At 40.9% G+C, this 26,902-nt stretch overlaps 1 protein-coding gene across 11 annotated transcripts in view; it reads left to right on the plus strand.

Annotated features, from left to right (window-relative positions):
* The window catches only part of dennd1a (DENN/MADD domain containing 1A), a 547,788-nt gene that overhangs the window by 152,440 nt on the left and 368,446 nt on the right, over positions 1-26,902 (plus strand). The window lies entirely within an intron of this gene.

Raw genomic sequence — 26,902 nt, forward strand, 5'->3', positions numbered from 1 at the left:
ACATCCATGAATATTGATATGCCAAATTTTGGAATTGGAATGATTCAGAAACAGTTTGTGAAAATCATGGACAAGACATGACAAGATTCATGATGGTACTAGCTTGCATGGTCAATTAAACAAAATTAAAACCTATGCTAATTTTCAAGCAAAAAGCCATGCCAAAAATGAAGTTCCCTGCAGGAGCTTTTGTGCACGTCTATGACCAATTAGATGGATGAGGATAGAGTGAAGTTATGGATAGTTAAATGTGTGGAATAGATATCCTAGTGGCCTGTGTAAAGAATGCAGCTTATTAAGGTTGGGCCATATATAACCAATATATAACCAATATATAACCAATGAGAGGAAGAGGCAGCATTGAATTATTTACCCCCACCCCCCCAACCCTGCATTGCAGTTAATCTGGGGGAAGAAGTTAAAGTCCATTTTAAAGAATGTATTGGCAAAGTCAGCATGGCTTCATTAAGGGAAAATTATACTTGACAAATTTATTAGAATTTCTTGAGGTGTTGGCACACAAGATGAATAAAGGGGGACTAGTAAATGTAATATATTTGGATTTCTAAAAAGTGTTCAGTATGGTACCACAAAAAATGTTGCTTAATAAGATGAGAAACCATGGAGTTGGGGTTGTATATTAGCATGGATAGAGGATTGGCTAACTAGTAAAAGACAGAGAATTGGGATAAGAGAGGCATTTTCAGGATAGCAACCTGTGACTAGTGAAGTGCCACAGGGAGCAGTGTTGGGGCCACAATTATTTGCAGTATATGTTAATGACTTTGAGGGAAGTGAATGTACTATTTCCAAGTTTGCGGATGACTCAAAAGTAGGTGAGAAGACAACTGCTGAGGATGACAAGAGTCTACAAAGGGATATAGACAGGTGAAGTGAGTGGGCAAAAACATGTGAGATGGAATATAATGTAGGAGAATGTGAAATTATACACTTTGGTAGGCAGAGAAAAGAAGCTGAATATTATTTAAATTGAGAAAGATTGCAGCATAGAGCTCTGGAGGTTCTCGCACATAAATCACAAAAAATTAGTATGTAAGTTTGACAGCTAATAGGGAAGGCAAATGGAATGTTGGCCTTTATTTCAAATGGAGTGGCATTCAAAAATAGGGAAGCCTTGCTAAAACTATGCAAGGAACTAGGTACACCACACCTGTGAACAGCTTTGGTCCCCTTATCTAAGGAACGATATACTGGTGTTGGAGGCAGTCCAGAGAAGGTTCACTAGGTTGATCCTGGATATAGAGGGATCTTCTTTTGAGAGGTTGAGTAATTTGGGCCTGTATTCATTGGAGTTTAGAAGGATGAGAGTCAACCTTATTGAGACGTATAGGATTCTCAGGGACTTGTAAGGGTAGATGCTGAGAGGTTGTTTCCCCTTGTGGGAGACTCTAGGGCCAGAGGGCATAATCTCAGTTACTTGTTACCCATTTAAGACAGTGATGAAATGGAATTTCTTCTCTGAGGGTAGTGAATCTGTGGAATTCTTTACTGTATGGAGGTGGTTCTGCTTAACAAAAATTAAAGAATTTTTCCAAAATTCTTTAACTTTAAACAGTTTTTTAATTTATGAGAAATGGCACAGGAGATTCACTATTTTGTAACAAGAACGTACCTTGAGGCTGAGATCTCAACTTTGGTTTTAGATGGTTATTTTTCAGCCATAGAGATTTTGTTCTTGAGATTTCTCAAAACCGTGAATCAGATTACTGCTTTGTGATCTCTCTTAAGTATCTGAAATTTAATTCTCACTTTTCAGTGCATTTCAAAAAATACTCAAGTCTCTGGAATTGAAAATATTTTTTCTAACTTAATTGCACCAGTTAGCAAGCATCTAATATCGAATGTGGACTGGGGGAGCGCGTTGGAGGGAGGGTCTGCTGAGGAGCAGCGGAGGATCTTTAAGGAGATCTTTCTTGGTGCTCAGCAGAAATTTATTCCGATGGTCAAAAAGGACCGTAGGAGGAGAGGTAATAAGCCGTGGATAACGAAGGAGGTGAAGGAAAGTGTTAAATTAAAAGCGGAGGAATTTAGAGTAGCGAAGAGGATTGGGAGAGGTTTAAATGTCAACAAAGATTGACAAAGAAGTTGATGAAGAAGGGTAGGAGAAACTATGAAGCTGGGCTAGCGCTTAATATAAAAAAGGATAGCAAGAGTTTTTATAAATACATAAAAAGGAAGAGGCTGGCTAGGGTGAACGTTGGTCCTTTAGAGGATGAGAAAGGGGACCTAGTGGTAGGGGATGGGGATATGGCTAAGGTATTGAATAACTTTTTTGTTTCTGTCTTCACGGAGGAGGACGTGAATAATTTGCCGGGTGTTAGCGATGGAAAGGTGGTAGGACTGGAGGGTCTTAATGACATTACTGTTACTAGAGAGGCGGTGCTCGACAGACTGGAGGGGCTGATTGTGGACAAGTCCCCAGGACCGGATGGAATGCATCTGAGGGTTCTGAAAGAAATGGCGGAGGTGATAGTGGATGCCTTGGTGGTTATTTTCCAGACGTCGCTGGATTCTGGGGAAGTGCCGGATGATTGGAAAACGGCTAATGTTACGCCGTTGTTTAAGAAGGGTGCCAGGCAAAAAGCGGGGAATTGTAGGCCGGTTAGTTTAACGTCTGTTATAGGTAAAATGTTAGAATCTGTCATTAAGGAGGAAATTGCAAGGCATCTTGAAGGGAATTGCTTGATAGAGCAGACGCAGCACGGTTTCATTAAAGGGAAGTCGTGTCTGACAAATTTACTGGAGTTCTATGAGGATGTGTCTAGGGCGGTGGATAGAGGAGAGCCGGTGGATGTGGTCTTTCTAGATTTTCAGAAGGCGTTTGACAAAGTACCTCACAAGAGGTTATTGCAGAAGGTCGAGGGACATGGAGTTGGGGGTAGGGTGTTAGCGTGGATAGAGGATTGGTTGTCAAATAGGAGGCAGAGAGTGGGGGTCAACGGGTGCTATTCGGATTGGCGGATGGTGACTAGTGGAGTGCCCCAGGGGTCGGTGCTGGGGCCTCAGCTATTTACCATTTATATAGATGATCTGGAGGAGGGAACCGAGTGTAGGGTGTCGAAATTTGCTGATGACACCAAGATTGGGGGAACAGCAAATTGTGCAGAGGGTGTGGAGAGTCTGCAGAAGGATCTAGATAGGCTGGGTGAATGGGCCAGGAAATGGCAAATGGAATTTAATGTTGGCAAGTGTGAGGTGGTCCACTTTGGTAGGAATAATGGTAGGAAGGACTATTACTTACGGGGCGAAAAACTGCAGCAGGCGACGGTGCAGAGGGACCTCGGGGTCCTTGTGCATGAGTCGCAAAAACCCAGCTTGCACGTGCAGCAGGTGGTCAGGAAGGCGAATGGGATGCTGGCCTTTATAGCGAGGGGGATTGAATATAAAAGTAGGGAGGTCTTGCTGCAGCTGTATAGGGCATTGGTGAGGCCGCAGCTGGAGTACTGTGTGCAGTTTTGGGCGCCGCACCTGCGCAACGATATTTTGGCCTTGGAGGGAGTGCAGAGGAGGTTTACTAGGCTGATGCCGGAGTTGAGGGGGTTGAGCTATGAGGAGAGGCTGAATAAACTAGGCTTGTACTCGTTAGAGTTTAGAAGAATGAGGGGAGATCTCATTGAGACGTATAAGATGATGAATGGGATGGATAGGATAGAGGTGGAGAGACTCTTCCCGCTCAAAAAAGACAGTAGGACTAGGGGGCACAGCCTCAAGATAAAGGGGGGGCGGTTTAGAACGGAGTTGAGGAGGAACTTCTTCACTCAAAGGGTGATGAATCTCTGGAATTCTCTGCCCGTTGAAGTGGTGGAGGCTGCCTCACTGAATATTTTTAAGACGCGGATTGATGGGTTTTTGATAAGAGAGGGGATTAAGGGTTATGGGGAGAGGGCGGGAATGTGGAACTGAGCCGCGACAGATCAGCCATGATCTTACTGAATGGCGGGGCAGGCTCGAAGGGCTAGATGGCCTGCTCCTGCTCCTATTTCTTATGTTCTTTAAACTACCTTTGTATTATTCCGCTCCATTTTGCAAAGCAGTGCTAACAGTAATGAATTGAATGAGCAGCCATGATAGGTGGTCCATTATCTCTGCAGAATGTGAGGTTTGCAAGATTGTGGAGATCATGCCAGCACCTTAATGGGACTCTTAATGATTGGTGCATAAAAGTGGTCTTATTTTCATCATGGTGCATGTTACTGAACATAACACAATTCTCTTTATTAATATAATGGCTCGTGCAGAGTTGGTGATGGAAATAAGGTGTAATGATAACATCATGTTTCTGTTGATTTATGTAGCCACTTAAAACTGGCAAAGAACCCTTGAGAATGAACACTTGTTCATTTCACTGCATTGTTGACCACTATCACTTTTGGTATATTAGTAGCCCAGTGTGCCACAATGTTATTGACAATAGGAGATGCTGCAGAAGCTGCTGCGGCAGCCTCATTTCCTTGGACTTTTAGAATCTCGATCATCATGCTAGCAATTAATGTGTACTGATTCTTAACAGGGAATGTTGGCATCAGGATAAATTTGTTATTATGTCCTTGTTGCTGACTATGTATCTCACATTTCCAAGTGGTTATTGTAATAATTGCGCATGACACAATTATTGAATATAGACCTGGAAAATATTGCCAGAGTTGAACAGTATCTCCATTGAAATTTAAGCACTGAACTTTTAAAATACCATAAAAACCTTAAGCCTGTTCTGGATCTTAACACCGAAGTTGCCAAACCAAGTATGTTTGCGTAATGATTGAACAATACAAATATCAAACTTGTACTGTGCTAGTATTGCAGGCACTGATACTGAATTTGAAGTGGTGATTCTGATAACCCACATGAGACCCATGGTGACCCACTGATTGATCTTCCTGTGGGGCTCCTTGAGTATGAGTTCCCCTGGTAACAGGCAGAGGGCCACCCAGCTGGAACTCATTACCTAAGCAGTTTATAAGGCAGGGCGAGGACTGAGCCTGCTGAACAGTACTCCCAGGCAGAGACTGGTGTGTGTACACTACAGTATTGAATTGTGTAATAAACTGTTTGTCTCTTTCCACTCGGGTTTCCTGAGTCATTAGTGATTTTCCCTCAACTCATAATTTAATTCCATACCTACTTACTGGATTCTTATGCATTCATATCAGCAACACAATTGGCTTTCTACCTTTAATCATTTAACAATGATTGTGAACTTAAATTTTAATGCAGACATTGTTACTAAATAATTCTGGGATTGAAATGTTTCGAAAATATATTGTGCCTATCATGTCTGGAAACAAGTGAAAATGGCTCAATATTGGAGAATGGAAGTTTAAGCTTAAATATTTTCTTGTTTTGAACTGTTGTGTAAAAACAAAATGGATAGGTTTTGGAGATTAATTTAGTGCTGGCAGCAAACCTGAAGCGTCAATGCACAAGCTTGGTGTAAATAAGTAAGGTAGGGCAATCAAGTGCTGCTGGTGCAACCATGAAGCATATTCCATCATACCATGTAAGTAGTAAACAGGCCATGGGGAGTCAGGATGTAAATCACTTGTCATTGAATGTAAAGAGGAGTTGTTTATACTAGTTATTTGAGATGGTCATTGCTCGACGGTTGTGTGGTGTGAATGCTATTTCTCGCATTATTTCAGGCCTCCGGGTTTGTTTCAAATGGACATAAACTTTCATTATTGACATACTGTGTTTGGAACTGAATACTGTACAATCATCAGGAAATGTCTCCACTTCTGACCTTGTGATGGATGGAAGGACATTGACAAAGTAGCTGAAGATACTTGTGCCTAGAGAACTGCCCTGAGAAATTCCTGCAGGCTGAGATGCTTAATCTCCAAAAGCTACAATCAGTTTCCTTTGTGCTCAGTGTAACTGAAGTCAGAGTTCTCTCATAACTTATATTAAATTCAGTTTTACCAAGACTCCCAGTAACCCAGAAACTTGGACTAATGCTTAGAGACACGAGATCAAATCCCACCATGACAGCTAGCGGAATCTTAATTTAATGAACTAACCTGAATAAAATTAGACCAGTAAGAAAGCTTGCAACAGAAAAAAAAAACAATCACACAATCTACAGATGCTCAACTCCTGCTTCTATTTCTTGTGGTTATGTGTACAGGTCAAATCAAAGCTCTGCGTTTGAGGACAAGTAACCTGTGGAGGAGTCTCCCAAAAACATCCTCTCCTCAGTAATTCTTAGCACAGTCAGGATTGTCTGGGAAGTGTTGTTCAATTAAGGATTCACATCTAATGTTGGATACTATGTTTTGAGTTTTGTAAGCACGGGCTGGCTGGGAACACTCGGTACTTGGATTGTTGAAAAAAAGAGAAAAGCTAACTTGATGTTATGGGTTATCACTCTAATTTCATTTCTTAATTCAGCTCTTGTGTCTGCATGTGGAGCTGTACGGTTTTGGCAGAACACAATCTGTTCACTGATGTTCAATTTATCAATGCATACGTGCCACTTGGTGACTCCTTTTATCAGTTTACTGATGATTGGCTGAGTTGGCATATTGCCATCGTCGATTGAGGAAAAAATGAGGAGACTTGGGGGGAGTAGAGAGGATTTCTGGCCTCTCCACAATATATTTCTCAGGGCGGGAGGCAGCACAAAGTTTGCTGGTGGCACGATCTTCTGGTCCTGCCGCTGTTAATGGGATTTCCTATTGACTGCACCTCATGCTGCTGGGAAACCCGCAGTAGGATGCGCTGTACACTGGACCAGAAGATTGCATCAGCATGAACAACCGGAAGATTTCAGCTGAGGAATTCTTCGAATGCTTTTGAGAGAGTTTCTTAGAATTGCATGTTCTGGAACCAACAAAGAGCAGGTTATATTAAATTTAGTATTATGTACTGTGACAGAATTAATTAATGAGCTCAGAGTAAAGAGTAAGTAAAGTTTATTTATTAGTCACAAGTAGGCTTACATTAACACCACATTGAAGTTACTGTGAAAATCCCCGAGTTGCCACACTCCAGCACCTATTCGGGTATATTGAAGGAGAATTTAGCACGACCACTGCACCTAACCAGCACATCTTTGGACTGTGGAAGGAAACCAGAGCACCTGAAGGAAACCCACGCAGACACAGGGAGAACGTGCAAACTCCACACAGATGGTGACCCCAGCCATGAATTGAACCTAAGACCCTGGTGCTGTGAGGCAGCAGTGTTAACCACTGTGGTCCCCCAGGGTAGCAGCAACCACAACATGATCAAATTTTACAGTTAGTTTCAAAGAGGAGAACAATAGTGGTTTAAACATAAACAAGGGCAACAATGTGGGCACAGTGAAGTGAACTGGGATACTAAACTAGGGGATAGATCAGTAGAGAAGCAGTGTAAAACATTTAAAAGGACATTTCAGAATACTCAGATCAAGTATATTTCTACGATAAAGAAAAATTCTAAAGGGGAGAGCCACCATCCATGCTTAACTAAATAAGTTAAGCAAAGTTTCACGCTTAAGGAAAAACATACAACTGCATAAGACAATGAGTGATAGTCCAGCTGATTAGCCAGAATATTAGGGAAGCAGAACATGACTAAGAGTTTAATCAGAAGGAAGAAATTAGAGGCTAGACTGCAGTTTGCTAGTAATGTAAAAACAGACGACAACAACAGTTTCTACAGGTATTGAAACAGGAAAAGAACAAATGAGTATTGGTCCTTTAGAGATTGAGAATGGGAAGTTAATTGTAGATAATAAGGAAATGGAGGATGAAATGAGCAGATATTTTTCTTCTGTATTCAGTATGGAAGATGCAAGGAACATTCCAGTAATATATATACAAATCAGGAGGTGAGGGGGACAGAGGAACTGGGTGAAATTATTATCAGTAGGGAGCTGTGGGCTGACAAGGCAGTAGATATGTTGTTGATTTTCCAAAATTTATTAGACTCTAACATTACGTTCCCTCAGATTGGAAAGTAGCAAGCATCATCTAATCAGGAAGGGAAGGAAGCAGAATACAGGAAACTGTAGCCAGTTAGCTTGATGTCTGTTATGGGACAGTTATAAGAATCATTCATTGAAGAGGATGGAGCTGGGCACTTAGATTAGCTCAAGCTAATTGGGAAGAGTCAACATGGTTTTATAAAAGAAAAATCATGTTTAACCAATTTACCAGAGTTTATTGAAGGAATAATGAGTGTTGTTGTTAAAGGGCAGCCGGTAGACGTACAGTACTTGAATTTACAAAAAGTGTTTGAAAAGTGCCACATCAAAAGTTATTGCAAAAAATAAAAGCTCATAATACTGGGGGAGTTGGGGGGAAACACATTAGATTGGATTGCATGTGCACAAATGGGTCTTTTATGATTGGCAGGATGAGTAGAGTCTTGCAGGGATCTGGTACCTCAACTTTTTACAATTTACATCAATGACTTAGGTGAGGGGAACAGAAGCATGGTAGCTAGATTCATTGATGACACAAAGATATGTAGGAAAGTATATTGTGAAGAAGACATGCAGTGTTTGCAGATAGATATAGGGTACGTAAGTGGAGTGAGTGGACCAAAATCTGGCAGAGGGAGTACCATGTGGGAAAATGTGAAGTTGTTCACTTTGGCAAGAAGAATAAAAAGCAGAATATTATTTCAGGGGTGCAGTGTGTAATCGGAAAGACTAATGAAATGCTATCCTTTATGACAAAAGGAATTGAAAATAAAAGTAAGGATGTTATCCTTCAGATATACAGAGAATTGATGAGAGTGCATCTTGAATACTGTGTACAGTTTTGGTCTCCTTATTTAAGCAAGGATGTAAATGTGTTGGAGGTGGTTCAGAGGATGTTTACTAGATTGATACCTGGAATGGGTGGGTTATCTCACGAAGATATGTTGGAAAGGCTGGGTGTGTTTCCACTAGAGTTTGGAAAAGTGAGAGGTGACTTGATTGAAGTAAGGTTGAGGAAGGTAGGTGGGTGACAGTCACAAACAGTACGCAGTTAGTTCAGGGGCCCCCTGAGGCTGTCATCCTCCCTCTCTCAAACAGATGCATCATTTTAGATCAAAGGATACTGACAGCAGTGACCAGGACAGTGGCACCACTACTGGCTCGATGTACAGCAGGAAGGGTCAAAGTGCAGGCATGCAGTTGTAGCCGGGGATTCAATAGTAAGGGACACAGTCAGGCACTTCTGTGACCGCAGTTGAGACTCCAGGATGGTTTGTTGCCTCCATGGTGCCAGGGTCAAGGACTCTCTCAACAGTCATAGGGCATTCTGAAGCAGGAGGGTGAACAGCCAATAGTCATGGTCCATGTTGGAACTAAGACATAAGTAGGAAGGAAAATGTCGTCCTGCAAAATGAGTTCTGGGAGCTAGGAAAGCAACTGAAATGCAGACCTCCAGGGTTACCTTCTCAGGAATACCCTCTCTGTGGCACAGGTTAGTGAAGAAAGTAATAGGAAGATAGTGCAACTTAATAAGTGGCTTGAGAGTTGGTGCAGGAGAGAGGGCTTTAGATCTTTATGCCACTGGGATCTCTTCCACGGCAGATGGAACCTGTGCAAAAAAGTCGGATTGCATCTTAACTAGAAGGACGCAAACATCCTAGTGGGGAAATTTGATCGTGCAGTTTGGGTGGATTTAAAGTAATAAGACAGGAGTATGGGATCCACAGCAGTAGGTCAGAGTATGGAGACTGTGGAGAACTCAGTAAATGGGTCCAATAAAGCTAAGAGAAATAAAACGCAGGGAGAGTGTATAAAACATGACAGAAACATGGTCTGAAGTACGCTTGCTTTAACGCAAGGAGTATGCCAGGTAAGGTGGATGAATTTAAAGCTTGGATTACTACATGGAATTATGATGTTTTGGCAATTATGGAAATTTGAATGAAAGAAGGGCAAGACTGGCAGCTCGGCATTCCAGGATGTAAATGCTTCAGGTGAGAATGAGAGGGTGCCAAAAGAGATGGGGGTGTTGCTTTACTGATTAGGGTGAATGACACAGCTATACAGAGGAAGGACACCTTGGTGGCATCATGCAGTGAGGCCATATCAGTAGGACTTAGGAACAGCAGCATTGTGATCACACTGTTGGGGTTGTATTACAGATTTCCCAACAGCCAGTATAAAATGGAGGAACTGATATGTCAGCAAATTATGGGAAGAGGTAAAAATAACAGGTTTGTTGTGTTGGGTGATTTCAACTTCCCCAATATAGACTGGGATTCCTTTCGTGCTAGGGGCTTGGACAGCACAGACTTTGTTCAGTGTGTCCAAGAATGCTTCTTGAAGCGATATGTAGATAGTCCAACCTGGGAAGGGTCTGTCTGGGACTGGTTCTGGGAAACAAGTCCGGACACATGATTAATGCCTCAGTGAGGGACCATTTTGGGAACAGTGATGACAATTGTGTAAGTTTCAAGACGCTTGCAGAAAATCATAGAAGTAGTCCCAAGAGCAAAAGTACTAAACTGGGGGAAGGCTAACTACAACAGTATTAGGCAGGAGCGAGGGAATGTAGACTGGGAGCGGCTGTTTGAGAGTAAATCCACATCTGAAATGTGGGAGTCTTTTAAAAGTCAGTTGTGAACAATTCAGGACAAGTATGTCCCTGTAAAAAAATGAAGGATAAATGTGGCAAGATTTGGGAACCCAAGAGAGATTGTGAGCTTAGTGAAAAAGAAGGAGGCATGCATAAATTTCAGGAAATTGAAAATGGATAAGACTCTTCAGGAATACGAAGGTAGCAGGAAAGAACTTAAACAGGGATTTAGGAGGCCAAAAAGGGACCATGCCATGTCCTTGGGAGTCAGGATTAAGGTGAATTCCAAGACTTTATATGCATATAGAAGGAAGAAGAACATAGAACATAGGTGAGGTTAGCTAAGGAAAGGATAGATCCACTCAAGGACAGTGGAGGGAATTTGTGTGGAGCCAAATGAGGTGGGTGAGCTCCTTAACAAATTCTTTGCATTAGCATTCACAAAGAAGAAGGATGTGGTGGTTGGTGAGTGTAGAAAGGAGGATGTTGACATTCTAGGGCATGTTGAGATAAAACAAAAGGAGGTATTGGAGGTTTTGAAAAACATTAAGGTGGACAAGTGCCCAGGGCCAGGTAGGGTCTACCCCAGAATACTGAGAGGGATAAGGGAAGAAATTGCTGAGGCCTTATCCAAAATCTTTTTATCTCTTTAGGTACTGGTGAGGTACCAGAGGATTGGACAGTTGCTCACATTGTTTCTCTCTTTACGGAGGACAGAAGAGACAATGTGAAAAATTAAAGACCTGTGAGCCTTACATCAGTGGTGGGAAATTATTGGAGAAGATTCTTAGGGACAGGATGTACTTACATCTGGAAGTGAATTGGCTTATTTGCGCTATACAGCATGTTTTCTGAAGGAGAGGCTGTGTCTCACAAACTTGATTGAGTTATTTGAGGAAGTGACAAACAAAATTAACTTGGGAAGGGCAATGGATGTTGTATGCGTGGACTTTACTAAAGTCTTCGATAAGATTTGTCATGGCAGGCTGATACAGAAGGTGAAGTCATATGGAATCTGAGATGAGCTGGTAAGATGAATACGAAACTGGCTTGGGCAGAGATTAACTGTGGAAGGATACTTTTCTAACTGGAAGTCTGTGATAAGCAGTGCTCCACAGGATCAGTGCTGGGGCCTTTGTTGTTTGTAATATATATAAATGACTTGGAGGAAAATGTAGGTAGCCTGATTAGTAAATTTGCAGAGTATACAAACATTGGAAGAATAATAAGTAACGAGGAAGACTGTCAGAGGATACAGCAAGCTATAAATCGGCAGGAGACCTAGACAGAAAGATGACAGATGGAATTTAACCTGGACAAATGTAGGGTGATGCAATTTGGAAGGTCTGCTGCAGAAGTATACAGTCAATGGTAGAGCACTTAGAAATACTGGCATGCAGAGGGATATAGATGTGCAGATCCACAGTTCCCTGAAGGTGGCAATTCAGTTGGACAAGATGGTCAAGAAGACACGTGGCATGGTCAGGGCATTGAATATAAAAATTGGAAAATCATATTGCAGCTGTAGAAGACTTTGGATAGCCACATTTGGAGTATTGTATACAATCTGGTCACCACACTACCACCTGAAGGATGTTAATGCATTGGAAAGGGCCCAGAAGAGATTTATCAGGATGTTGCCTGGTTTGGACGGTGTGGACTATGAAGAAAGTTTGAACAAATTTGTATTGTTTTCATTGGAGCGTCGGAGGATGAGGAGGGACCTGACAGATGTTTACAAGATTACGATAGGCTTGGATAGAGACGATAATCAAGAGTCTTTTTCCCAGGATCGAAGGGTCAATTATTCGGGGGCACATGTTGAAGGTGAGATGGGGAAAGTTTAAAAGAGATATATGGGCAAGCTTTTCACACGTTTTACCATTTTGATTCTAAGTGCTGAATCTGGGAGAATTCAGACCTGTTCTCAGGTGCTCCCATATGCACTCAGCCTGAAAAAAAAAGTCACGAGTCTGAATCGCGCTGTTGGTGGGGCTTAACACACCTGAAACACTGCAGCTCTGATCGGAGCCCTCAACTGCGCATGCGCAGTAAAAAATAAAATTGAGAAACATTCCCCTGCCACAACTCCCCTCCCTTCAGAAGCTGGAGCCCCCGAAACAGACCTTTGCCAAGCATGTTTGTTTCGTGCCGAATATGGAGGGGCAAATGCAGTGGTAAAGGGGGGGCATGCTGGTAAGTTTTGGTGTCCAGCTCGTTAAGTCAATGTAAATGCACGCAAATGCATTTAAATTGACGTTGCACCCATTTAGGGCGCTGTTCCGATCATGGCCGTTTTTGGGCGTTGGTAAAGTGGCAATCTGTGCAGGTGCAGATCACACTATTTGCCTCACGCCCGACTTTACCAAGTTTTCGCGCCCGAAAAGAGGCACAACGCAATGGTAAAGTTGGGCCTAGAGGGTGATGAATGCCTGGAATGGGCTGCCAGTGGAAGTGGTGGAAAGCAGATTGTATAACAACGTTCAAGAGGCATCTGGATAAACACATAAATTGGCAGGGAATAGAGGGAGTTTGACCATGCAGAGGCAAGAAAATATTAGATTAGAGAAACATCTGTATCATCATGGACTTGGTGGGTCGAAAGGCCTGTTCATGTGCTATACAGTTCTTTATTCTTTATGTATAAGATCATAATGGCATTGATAAGATAATTGTCGAAAGATATTTTCTCTTTTGGGTGAGTCCAGAACTCACCCAAAATAGGGGGTACTATTTTAAAACTGGTGGCCATCCTCATAGAACAGAGATGAGGAGAAACTTTTTCTCTGAGGGTTGTGTAACTTTGGAACCTTCTGTCTCAGAAGGCAGTGGAAGTGGGGTCACTGAATATTTTTTCAGGTGGAAGTAGATAGTTTCTTGTTGAGTAACAGAATCAAAGGTTATCAGAGGTCTCTCAGCAACCTGGAACTCATTTGTGGAACAAACAGATCAACCGCAATCTTATTGAATGGTGTAGCAGGGTTGAGGGCCCAAATGGCCTACGTCAGCTTGTGTTGCATATGTTCGTATGTTCATATTTGAGGTTCCTTCATTTCAGAACTACTCGTGACTGAACAGGCTTAATATGTGAGGCTCAATGAATACAATAGTTTGATATTGCAAAGTTCTCTTGCATACAGTTTCAGAGCATGTTTTAAGCTGTCTAGGTCCCCTGACTACAAACTACATTGTGTTTACTAGCTGACATTTGTTAGCCTATGTTATTCAATGGAGTATTCCTGTTAAAAAGCTCTTAGAGATAGTCATGTTGCTTCTACTTTTATTTGGTTAGCTGCTAAGATGTCTTCTGACATCAACACAGAAGATTGCAAGAACTACTTTTATCAGTCTCTGCTTCATTATATTAATTTTCTGACATAGCCTATGGTGTGAATAGCTACTGTGCAAATTAAGGTTTATCTGGATGAAAGGGTATGGCAGCTGAAATTTCAGTAGCTGTGTCGATCTTGTACGTTGGGAGGACTTGATTCAAGTTGATCTAAACAAGCAGTACTAATCCCAACTATCTAGGGGGATCCACTGTCAAAACAAGCAGCAGGCCCCTAAGGCAAACAGAACAGGCAAGAAATAAAGGCTGGGACTCAGGATACTCCAGTGAGTTTGCATTTGAGGCTGGCTGGAGACATTGAGTGAGTAAGAAATGGGAAATTAGCATAATGCCCTTTCATTGGGAAATTTGGGAATGCTCAGTGGCCCTGTGGATAGATCTGTGGATACAATACAGTGAGTCTATAGGAAAATCATTGAATGACCCAGCCATATTGACTGAAAAAATAAAAGGACACTAAGTACTGGTTGAGAGAAAGGAAGGACAGACTGCAGCTTTGTTTGACATCTGTTCTACTTCTCGCTAGTTTTGTTCCCTTGAATTCTATGTGGACTTTGGAGAAACCTAAGAAGGCTGAACATGAATCCTGTAATTTTCAGCTGAATATTTATGCAGTGGAACAGCCGTTAAGCTACCCTTTGGTTCAGCCTACTCCTCTCCCATTGTTATACACACTTAAATGAGGGAAGCATTTCAAAAGCTAAATAAATGTTTGTTTGTCTGTGAACAGTTAAACAGATTTGCATAAATTGTTTGCAGTTTGTCAAATTATCCCTTTCCTCTACCTTTACACTAGATATGGAAATATTCAGGAAGGAAATTCTGGCTACTATTTTGCAAAACCTGATTTGTGCATGGACAAATATTGATTGAACCAAGCCCGTGCAGTGTCAGCTTTGAAGAGAGCTGATAGCTGGGTAAAAGAGTTTCAAAGATTGTGTAAAAGGCTGTCAGGAGAAGGTCACAGATGGTGAATGCATGTATGCATTCTGGCATTTGAACAGATATTATGAATCAAAGCAAAATCTTTTTGTACAATGTTTAAGATTTTTAACTCTTTGAAACCCACACCAATCCAAAACTGGATTCTGTCTTGTATCTTTTGCAAAAATTGACATATTATTTTACGGAACATTAATATGAATAGGAATATTGTTAACATCCCCTCAGAATGAAAACCTTTAAAAAGGATGAATTTCCCATATGACCAACAGAGAAAATTAAAGTTTCTATGACTCTACGCTATATTTCAGACTGTTCGCCTCAAACAAACTAAAATGAATATAAATAACCCATTAATTAACAGGCAATTAAAATGTCAAACTAAGAAAAAGGTAAGTTTCACGTTCACTAACGCAACTGAAATATCTTGTGAAATTTATTCTATTCCATAGCTCTGGCAAATATGTAGTATTAGAGGAACCATCCGAAAGTCAATTGCAGCTCTCCACTAGAGGTTCACTTCTCTGGACCATGACTGCTTCAAATTTCTAATGTCCTTCAACAGTTGTTCCACTCCACCTAGGTTTTCCCGGTTACTATTATCATCAAGAAGGCGAAACTCAAAGACTCCCTGTTCCTTCAGTCTTTAAGATCCCCGTCTGTTCTGTTCCCTTTCATTTGAACAGAAACTGAACTCCTAACAACCTACTTGGTTGTTAACTCAAAACAGTTCTCCCTACTTTTTGTTCCTGTACCTCAGCCACAGTTCTTTTTCTGAGATGCTGTGAAAGATGCTAAAACCTTGCTGGGTTTCTATTTGCGTTTCTCTCCATGGCAGCTAGGCCACATTTCTCTGAACTGAGGTGCATATCAGGAATTTGGCCCCCACAACCCTCTTTTTGGAATGTTCTGTCTTGCCTTAGGTTAAAGAGCACATCTTCAAACGTGGTCATCTTGTAAATTTCAGCCTTCACGACAAAAAACTTGATGTTGCTACTAACAATTAACATGGATAATACTGAGCAGCTAAATCGTGTGAATAAAAATTAAAATTGTGATCTGATAGAACTTGGGTAACAATGAGTTTGTGCACTAGTTTTTCATCTCTGCAACCTGAGAGCTCTGGATTTCTCCAACTCTGGCCTCTTGCGCACCGCTTACTCCTTTGCCTCATAAGTACCACACCTTCATAAGTCGAGGCCCAAAGCTATGAGAGATTATTGTCGTTGCATCAGTTCACCAGATTCTTATCTCTTTCCTGTCCTCCGTACCATCATTGTTTGAGATCTGACCCGCTATGGTAGTATCATCAGCAAACTTGAAAAAACTTGAGCTGTAAACAGGAGTCGTAAATAGGAATCTGACATAAATGTCTTTGTTATCTAAGTGTTCCAGGTTGAATGTAGGGCCAGGGCCTGTTGTGGCGATAGCTGAACAAATACCCTGTGCCACGCACAGAAAATGTATGCAAAGCTGGCTGGGGTCTCACATTTTTTTGCATTAGATATGAGCCATGCCTACCTCTAACTGAAGCCTGAGGTGTCAGCCAGGAAGTATGCCACCACAAAAACTCACAAAGAACTGCATGAGTGTACTCGCTTGCCCTTTGGGGTGTCTTCGACTTGTGCCATTTTTCAAGGGGTAATGGAGAACATCCTTCAAGGGGTGCTCAGCATGGCTGTCTTATCTGGATGACATTTTACACTCAAGCTACTGCAAAGGAGCAGTAAGAGAGTTGAGAGGAGGTCTTATGACTCTCTTCTGACGCTGGCACCTGATTAAAAAAGGGAAATGCGTGTGTTCCAGATCAACAAGATATGAACCCCTGAGAACACTCATTGTAATCTCCAATACCTCCCCCTTGGGATAGGAGCAGTATGATCGCACTATTGAGGCTGTGGGATAAAATGTCCAATCACATATGCATCACAAACCCTGGCAGATGCAGAGTGGAAGTATGCCCAGATCAAAAAAGCTTCAGCCATGGCGTTCGCAGTGAGAAGTTCCATCATATGTCTACAGTTGGCATTTTACTGTAGTAACCAATCACAAACCTCTGCTGGACCTCTTCAAGGAAGACAAGGTGATTCCTCCCATTGCAGCAGCCCAGATCCAAAGCTGGGCGCTGCTATTTTAGTTTAGAAGAGCAAGAGGGGATCTCACAGAAACTTATAAAATTTTAACAGGGTTAGGCAGGGAGATATTCAGAAAGAATGTTCCCTATGGTGGGGGAGCCCAGAACTAGGGGTCATAGTTTGAGGATAAAGAGAAAACCTTTTAGAACTGAGATGAAGAGAAATTTCTTCACTGAGGTGGTGAATGTGTGGAACTCACTACCACAGAATGTAGTTGAGGCCAAAACGTTGTCTGATTTCAAAAATAAATCAGATATAGCTCTAGGGGCTTAAAAGAATCAAGGAATAGGAATAGGGAGAGGGGGATCAGGATATCGAATTTGATGATCAGCCATGATCAAAATAGTGGAACAGGAGTGAAAAGCTGAATGGCCTACTGCTGCTTTTCGTTTCTATGCTTCTATTAGTTTCCAATGAATATACCTTAGAAGTTCACCCAGGGAGACTGATAGCCAATGCGGATGCCACTGCTGCTACCCACCCACCTATTTTCTCCTCTGAAGATGGATGAAGTCGTCATGACTCTGAACTTCATGACATTCAGCCAGTATCAGCCAAGCAAATTCAGGCACGGATCCAAAAGGACGCTATGTTGGTACCCTCCTAAATATCAGAAATTGAGTGTGGAAGATTGTATCATCTTGTGGGGAGCCTGGATGGATGTCCTGCACCCAGCAACCAATACTTCAAGAATTGCATAGTTGCTGCCAGGAGTTTTTAAGGTGAAAATGCTTGCAAGGAACTATGTTTGGTGGCCTGGCATAGACAGAGATATTGAAAACATGGTCAAGAACTTGCCAGGAAAATCAGATGACCCCACTAGCAGCCTCTTTGTACCTTTTTGAGAATGGCCAGGGCTAAGTACACGCCGACTTTGCAGGTTATTTATGGGCTCCGTGTTTTTAATTTTCATCAACACCCATTCAAAATGGATTGACATGCAGCAGATGGCCTCTGCTACCTCATGGAGAAACTCTATCAGTCTGTTAATACGCATGGCATGCCTAAGATTCTTGTGACAGACACAGGACCCCATTTACCAGTGGGGAGTTTCAAACCTTCATGAGTAGAAACAGAATAAGGTACATCCACATGGCACCCTACCACATCCTCAAATGGCCTGGCTGAACTGATGGTCCAGACATTCAAAAGTGGCATGAAGAAACAAACCATATTTTCTCTTGAAAGAAAGCTGCATGTTTCCATATTAACTAAAGGACTATGCTGCCTATGATGATGGGAATAGCCTGGCAGGATCTATTGATGGACTGGTTTCTTTGGACTAGGCTTAGCCCGATGTTCCATAATTTGACCGGCAATATCAAGTTAAAACAAGAAGCCCAGAAAAGGGGCCATGATGGACAGAGATCAGATAGAGATTTTGAACTGGGAGATACGGCCTACCTGAGGAATTTCGTCAAAGGGTCTCCATTGATTCTGGGAGTTATCTTCTCAAAACCAAAACCGGTGTCTTACGTGTTAAAACCAAGGAGAATACATTAAAGAAGCACATAGATCACCTCTGTCACAGGGAACCCTCCGCACAGGCAACTGTTTCTGTGGACCTGCCACCAGCTGTTTCCTTCACACCAGCTTGTAGACAAGAAACCCTGCTCGCTTTAAAAACTTAAGAGCCAGTTACTTGGACGTTGAAGATTCTGGCTCGGACGTGGACCTAGGGGAGATGGACACCCAGTCAGAGGTTGCCATTTGAGGATGAATCCCCTGTAGTGACTCATCGATGCCCTTCATGGAAGAGGTTTTCACCTATCTGTTACACACTCATTGCTCAAATCCTATAAGCAATGGAGATGAGGTTGTGGGCAAAGAGATGGAGAAGACGCTGTCACCATGGGAGCGATGGGGCACCCTCAGACTTCCATAGAGAATATCACTGGTTGAACTCCTTTTGGAGCTTGTTGAGTATGAGTTCCCCTGCCATCCAGCTGTGGCCTTCTCAGATAAAATTCTTTACCTCAGCCTAATGTAAGGCCAGCTCAGGATTGGGCCTGCTGAACTGTCCTTATACACTTACATGCCCTGTTTGTGATCAGAACTCCCCACTCACCTGATGAAGGGGCAGAGCCCTGAAAGCTAGTGGCATTCACTGTTGGACTTTAACCTGGCATTTTGAGACTTCTTACTTGTTTACCTCAATCCAACTCAGACATCTCCACATCAGAACTGAATCCCTGGCAGGGAATCGTGTACGTAAACCATGGTAGTGGTTTTACTTTGCATTCTGTAATAAACCATGTTACTTTTCAGCTGGGCTTCCTGAGTCATTATACCAGGCTTTGGGGCAATTGGTGACTTCATCTAAAGATAGACTTTAATTATAAAGTTGTGATGTTGGGAGCTGGTAATTTTCTTTTAAGTTTGATTCTCACCAAGTTTTATTTGTGATTTTCTTTTGGTTTCAGCTGTGGTGTCCATTTAAAATAACTAAAAATAAACTACAAATTGAACTTACTGGATAATTGGTTTCTTCGAAAATGAGCATGTAAATTGTAAATTGACAAAAGAATCCACCAATTTTCTTGAATTATCCTTAATTGCTAGCTTTATTTGCTTAGCAGTAAATTACGTCAGTCAACATTAGAATATTTACGTGCCACAAGGAGTGAGGGTAAGAAGGAGAAAAATAAAAACCTTCTACAACCTTAACGGTTTCTAATTTTTAACTGGGGCTGATGGGGAATGTACCTGTGAGTATATTGCTCAACTTTTAAATAGAAATAAAATGAGTGATAATCAGCGATGTCCAAAGGTTAATAGGCAAATTATTTGGATGCTTAAGTGCTTTGACAATGGATTTGGGATGAGGGAGTTTTCAGGTAGAGTTGGGACCTCAATTAGTATCAAGGAATTGTTGCACTGGGGGCTCGAAATTCTTGGAGCATAATTCAGTGCAAGTAAGGTTTGGGTTAGCACACAATATTGATGTCAAAGAACACAGGATACTCCAAAACATGTCAAACTTGTATGCTGGTATTTTGTGAGGGTTGTGAGGTTCACCTTAAACTTGCATTTATTGACACTTTCCAGAAAAACTGAAATCTTTCTGCAGTTGGGGGAGGTTTCTCTCCTATAGTAATCTGGAAGTGAATTTAAAATATGCTTCATAAATTTATTAAAATTTGTGCCAGGATTGGCAAGATAAGTAATGACATCTGCGCTTGTGAACTGAAATGATACACAAACTTGTACAGGCATAACATTTTGACAAATTTGCATTGTATTTTTACATTCTGAATTGCGTATGGCTTTCATGTTAAAATATAATGTTTATTAGATATTTTATGTACAGAATTTTTAAGATTTCTTCTCTAGGTTTTCACTTTAATATGGTTCTTTATTACACATCCTCCATGCATCTTTGGAATATAGCCTAGGTTTGTGGAAAAAATGTGAATCTGATGAAAGAATTGGTGACGTTATATGTGAATTCTTATTCCCATGCCCGACAAAATCACAGACCTCACTATTTGTAGAAAGAGTGTAGAATAATGTAAGGAAAATACAGAAAGACAGGGTTGCAGACAGGGAGAAGTGGAAAGACGATGGAAATGAGAGAGTGAACCCATTGTGGGGGGCAAAAAGACTGGGACATTGGTGCTTGATGAAGGTGAAGGCAAAGGTTTGTGACTGTGGCAGGATAGAAAATGAGGCCATGATTGATAGAGGGGAGATGAAAGCTTCCTGGTAATGCCAAGGAGAGCACTTCTGCTCTGCCTAACTCACATGGAGTGCCTCAGAAAGCACTTAACTTCATGACCCAGCATTCCCGTCACCTTTTCACTGCCAGATTCCCCAAATGCTGTTGACAACACTAAATTTCAATCCAAACTAATTGTACTGTGGAAGCATAATTTAAATATGTCAATAAAGTACCCTACCTGTCCTTGATGGAACACTTCCACACCACAAAACCTGCACTGAAAATCGTGCATGACAGTTAGGGTTGCATTTCCTGTTTTTTATTATTTGCCATTCTATGTAGCCTGTCATGTAGGGGGCGTCAGTGGCGATGCAATTGTGTCAGTTAATCTTATCTTTAATGAAGTCTCTTTTCCCCTTGTCTCAGACCTCTCATTAAAATTTACAAAGTTATGAACTTGGGAGTTGGTTCAAATAGATAGAAGAGCAGAAATCTTCAAATCGTATGGGTTTCTTGGGTCACAGATAAAGTTCTCATTAGTTTGCATGCATTTCAACCAGGCACTCCTTACAGATTTTATTCTTATATAAGATTTGCTCACCAAAGAGACAATGGCGTTAATAATAAACCTATCTGAACTTTCAAATTATTTCCCCAGATTAATAGAGGACAAACCAATGAATAATAAATACATCTGACCATGTTCCAGGGTTCAAGAATCACTTCCGTATTGAAATATAAAATGCTCTTATTTAAACTCGTAACATGATGTGGAGATACAAGTGTTGGCCTGGGGTGGGCCACAGTAAGAAGTCTTTCAACACCAGGTTAAAGTCCAACATGTTTATTTGGTATCACAAGCTTTTGGAGCACTGCTCCTTCAAAGCACTGTGCTGACCCACCTGGTGAAGGGGCAACGCTTTAGTGTCCAAAGAGTTGTGAAACTCTTAACAGTATAGCCTTTTTTCAATTTCAGGATTCCTAGTTATTGGCATCAGAGAATGAAATTCTGGAAAAAAATCCCAAAAGAGTATTCTGTTCAGGATAATCATTCTAAAAAGGACACACGTACAAGAGCACAAGAAATAGTAGCAGGAGGCCATCAGTTTCTTCAAGCCAGCACCACCATTTAATACAATCATGGCAAAAATTTATTTTCTTGGGATTGATAATACTCAAGGAAAAAATATGTTGGATGCCTCCTTTCACATGCTCAGAGCATCTCAGCATGCTTTCCAAACAAGTGCAGTCTCCTTTTTTAAAGACCAGAATGGCTGCCGGATTGCATGTACGGTCCCCCCAAATAGCAGTGAGCTAAAAATTTTGTAGATTGAGGGATAAATGTTGGTTAGGACATGGAGAATTGTGCTAGTTAGTGTCATGGGATCTTCTGAGTCTCCCAATGATCATTTACAGAGAAAATTCAAATAATTCAAACAAGTTAATTTTAACAGCAATGGCATATTCTATTTATATAGTGCCTAATAAAACTTTCCCCAACAGTTCACGGGAGTGTTGGAAAGCAGAATTTGACACTGAGCCACGTAAGACCAAGCCTCCTCTGGCAGCACTTCAAAATCCTCAATCATCTGGAAGAACAAAGGCAGACAGCACATAGGGACACAACCACCTGCAAGTTACCCTTCAACTTCCACACCATCCTGACTTGGAAATATATCGTTAGTCCTTCACTGTCACTGGGGCAAAATCCTGGAAATCATTTCCTAACAGCAATGTGGGTATACCTATACTACAAGGACTTCAGCAGTTCAAAAAATAAGCTCACCATTCATTAACTTCTCATGGGAATTAGCAGTGGTAGATGAATGTTGACCTTGCCAGTGATGCCTGCTTCCCATTAATGAATAGGAAGAAAAGTAATATTAGGACAAATGCTTAAAAACTTAGTAAGAGTAGGCTTTCAGGAAAGTTTTAAAGGATGAAAGAGAGGTGGAGAGGTTTAGGGAGAGAATTCCATAGCTGATTGGCAAATTGATTTTGATTAGTTGCAGTATTGCTATGGGGAATGCACCAGGGAATTATTATCCCTCGAAAGTGTAATGCCTGGTCATGTTCTTTCTACTTGCAGACGTGTAGGTCCCTATCTTCTAGCAAGTGTAAGTGAACTACATTCTGAGTCTGACCATCTTAATTTAGTTGATAGCGTAACCCCGAGCACGCTCTGGATTGTGCAGAAGGTGCCGTCCAATTACAGAATCTAATGTTAGACATTATGTTTTGAGTTTTGCAACCATTGGATGATTGAGCATGGTCAGTATTCGGCTATTAAGAGCAGTTGAAGGAATATGCTGCTTGATATAATCCGTATCTGGCACCACTCTGGCACTGAAATTGAGATACCATATTGCTGATTTGTGTGGTAGATTTGGCTTGATGGCAGCATCCTTTTGGTGGTATAAGCCAGTCACATTACCATTGCACTGTAGTAGCATGAAATGACTAGCTTTATCTGTTGCTGAAATATTTCACGTACCTTAGGGGTAATTTGAGATTCGATATTTTTTGCGTTGTGGAAAAGGTGGCCTTCAGCTCAATTGTGAATTTGTGATACACAACCAGCGATGATTGGATTGAGGTAGGCATTATCCCACAGGATAGTTGTGTTGTGCCCTTTTTCAGAGCCAAGCCTGCACAGTGAACAAATGGCTCGGGCCCTATTTATGAGCGAGTGATGGTACGGGTGGTAATGGTGCAACAGTGGATAGCACTGCTGTCTGTCAGCTCTGAGGGTTTGGGTTCAATTCTGACCTTGGGTGACTGTGTAGAGTTTGCATGGTTTGCACATTCACTCTGTATCTGTGTGGGATTCTTTCTGGTCCTCCAGTTTCCTCCCACAGTCCAAAGATGTGCAGGTTAGGTGGATCAGCCACGCTAAATTCCCCTTTAATTTCCAAAGATACGTAGGTTGAGTGGATTAGCAAGGTAAATATATGGGATTAAAGGGATGGGGGTTAAGGGAGGGCCTGGGTAAGATATTCTATTAGCGAGTCAGTGGAGACTCAATTGTTAGAATGGCCTCTGCTGCACTGCAGGGACTCTATGATTCTATGAGTGGGCCTGCACAAATCCCAACACCTATATTGACCAGTGAAGGTAGGTTTACAGGATACAGTAGTTAAATGAACGTTAAAGTTGGACCCAGAATTTATTGTCCTATCATTTTCACTACCACTGCATGACTTACAACTGGAGCATTGTGCAAAGGAAAAATTATACCAGAGGACTGAAAGAGCCTTGCTGTGCACATACATAGCCAAATAAAATTGGCAGTGCAAATAAGAAATGGTGTGGAAAAATTGTTACAGCAGAGGTGAGACCTGAAAACTCTTTATGAAGCAGTGATGGAGGTTTCTGTGGAATGAAAACTTAAATATTTTGAAAAGAACGTAAAGGAATGATTGTGCCAACAAGGTTTACCCATGCACACATGTATATTTGATTGTGATGACTGGATAGCTCTTTCAAAGACCTAGTACAGCCACCTCCTGTTAAATTGGTAAATCTTGCCTGTTTTTATAAAAATAAAATTCCCATGCAAACCGAAGTATAGACTTCAGTCATGATAAGCTTGTGTTTACCATAAAATTGAACTGTAGAAGAAAATATTGGTCAGTCTAAAGATGTGCAGGTTAGGTGTATTGACCGTGCTAATATTGCCCTTAGTGTCCTGGGATGCATAGGTTAGAGGAGTGAGGGTTAGATATGTGTTACGGGGGGTAGGGCTAGATGGGATTGTTGTTGGTGCAGACTTGACGGGCCTAATGGCCTCCTCCTGCACTATAGGGAATCTAAGAATTCTATCTATGAAAACTTTGTTTTAGCATGGCAAGAGTCTGTCATATTTGCGTTTTATTGACCTTAAATATGATCATTTAAAAAAAAATCATTGTTCACTGACTGCCAAATATTATGAAACATAAAAATGCTTTTCATGAAGGATTGCATTCATCCCTCGCTTTAGGGCTTGGGCTGTCTTGGAGCTACTCCCCCAGTGTTATCATTAACCCTCACATTGTAAATAAACTGAAAACCACTTCAGTTATTTTTGATAATTTTGATGTGTAATTGGTTAACTCTGGGGATAATTTCAGAATTGAGCTAAGAAGGCTAAATAATAAGTGACTGTCCTTAATAAGTGAATGCCATAAAATAAAATCCTTCTGAAAATTATGATATTGTTTTTCTGAACCTCTGTTTTAAATAGTAAATGTTGATGACCTAATCAGAAAAATTGGCTTGAGGTGTTGCTGAACTGAATACAGTGGTTCAAGGCGGCTCAATTAACACAAATCGAAATCCAGTTATCAACCTGAGGGAGCTTCAGCTGCAAAATAGAGCTCCCTGAAGCTGTTTGAAAAAAAAAGGAACAAATGAATGAGGTGGTAATTTTTTGACTAGATGTACTGATCATGATTGTGAACCTCTTTTGTTATTTTATTTTATGGCTTTGCAGGTGATGGCAGCCACTCATTATTTAGCTTTCTTTGCTCAATTCTGAAGTTATTTCCAGAGTTAACCAGCTATACTGTGAACTATTAAAAAAATTGAAGTGGTTTCCAGTTTATTTACAAATATTGTTTAAACTGGGAAGATTAATGACAGCACTGGGGAAGTAGCTCCGAGGCACCCCAAGCTGTAAAATGACAGAGAAATACAAAATTTCTAAATCACAGTTGAGCAACTAGAGGTATGTTCTTTTTGCTCTGCAGTTCTGTGCCTGGGCAGAGGGTAGTACACGTTTAAAAACATTTAAATCTGGTTTATATAGATCTGCTTGTCCGGGGACAACAAAAGGCTTGTCTTTTTAGCTATCAGGTTTGGAAGAGATATTTTCCACGAGATTGTGAATCCAATCTAGTAATGTACATTGATTCTTGATTTTTGAGGATAAATGAAAAAGTTTATTAATATGGACGAGAAGCATATATTTATAATCAATTGAATATTTAGCACAGCAGCATTTTGTTTGAAGTCAGCATCTTTAAGTATTTTTGCTTAAAACTTCGCAGTTGAAGCTAACTTAATCAATGAGCTGCAGTCATCAATATGTGTATGGTTGGAAGTATTGATTGGTAAGGATTTTAGACAGTGCATGTGAAGCTTATAATGTCAGTGGTAGTTTGATAATGAAAAGAGTGGAACCTGGGGGAATGGAGACAGGTGGTGCATGTCCTATAGCCAGCAGTGACATGGCTGCTTTGAATCCCACTAGAGACATGGATCATGCCCTACTCTTTGCAAATGTGTCTGCTTGGTATATACCAGTTTCCTGTTCAAAATAACAAGCTTGAAACTAGATCACAAAATAAATGGTTGTTGAAATAGGAAACAATAGGATTTCAGGGGGGGAAAGAAGTGGTCTTGGAATCCTTAAAAACAGGTGTAGAGCACAGTACAAATACTTAGCCACCACTAGGTTAAAACTGTTTTACTGCAGTTATTTTTGATGCAAATTTCTAAACAAAGTAATGTTGCTTTTTAATGTACAATACTTACTTGTAATACCAACACAGTGATGATCCCTCTGTTCCATTATCTTTGTACATTCAAACCTCACCAGGTTTGGTGATTCATTTCTTTTTGATAATGTTTAAGTTATTTATATAAAATGCTTGCATTTTCTGTAGAATGCTTTTCTACATTCAGTTGACGTTACTTCACATGACTGGATTTGCTTTGCAATTTTAGTGTGCACAAGAAAATCATATTGATTTTAACTACAATAACTATTTGAGTGCATTTAATTGAATGGAATTCTTTTTTGCTCAATTCCACAGACACGTGCTCCACCTTGTATTTTATTGTTGTATGGTGGAATGTAAAACTGAATGGTAGTCTACACAGTATGGTATGATCATATAATCTAACTCCTCTAAACCTACAAAATTGGACTATTTGCACACTTCTCTATGATAAATATTTCCTCCATAATGTAGTTTTTGTGATCAACAGTTCAGTATCTTAAAATCCTTTTTATTTAGTGCTGTCATATTCTTTATAAATCTTTGTTTGATAAAATGGATGGTATGCCAGAAGAGTATTAAAAACTAATTGGTAAACTTGGGTATTTAAGTAATTCTTATGTGTTGATTAAATGGCCTTAATGGTTAGTAGTGCATTGGAATGGGTTTGTAATTGCAGAAAGGTATGGGTAAATATAATCAATAATATATTGCAGCGAAGAGTGCAAGACTTCCTGAAAAATAGGAGAAGGGCTAATTAGTGTCTTGTGTAATATAGCCTGCAATATTCTATCAGCTGCTTTGCC

This window comes from Carcharhinus amblyrhynchos, chromosome 25 (genome assembly GCF_965287045.1).
Source record: "Carcharhinus amblyrhynchos chromosome 25, sCarAmb.v2.hapA, whole genome shotgun sequence".
NCBI classification, from domain to species: Eukaryota; Metazoa; Chordata; class Chondrichthyes; order Carcharhiniformes; family Carcharhinidae; genus Carcharhinus; species Carcharhinus amblyrhynchos.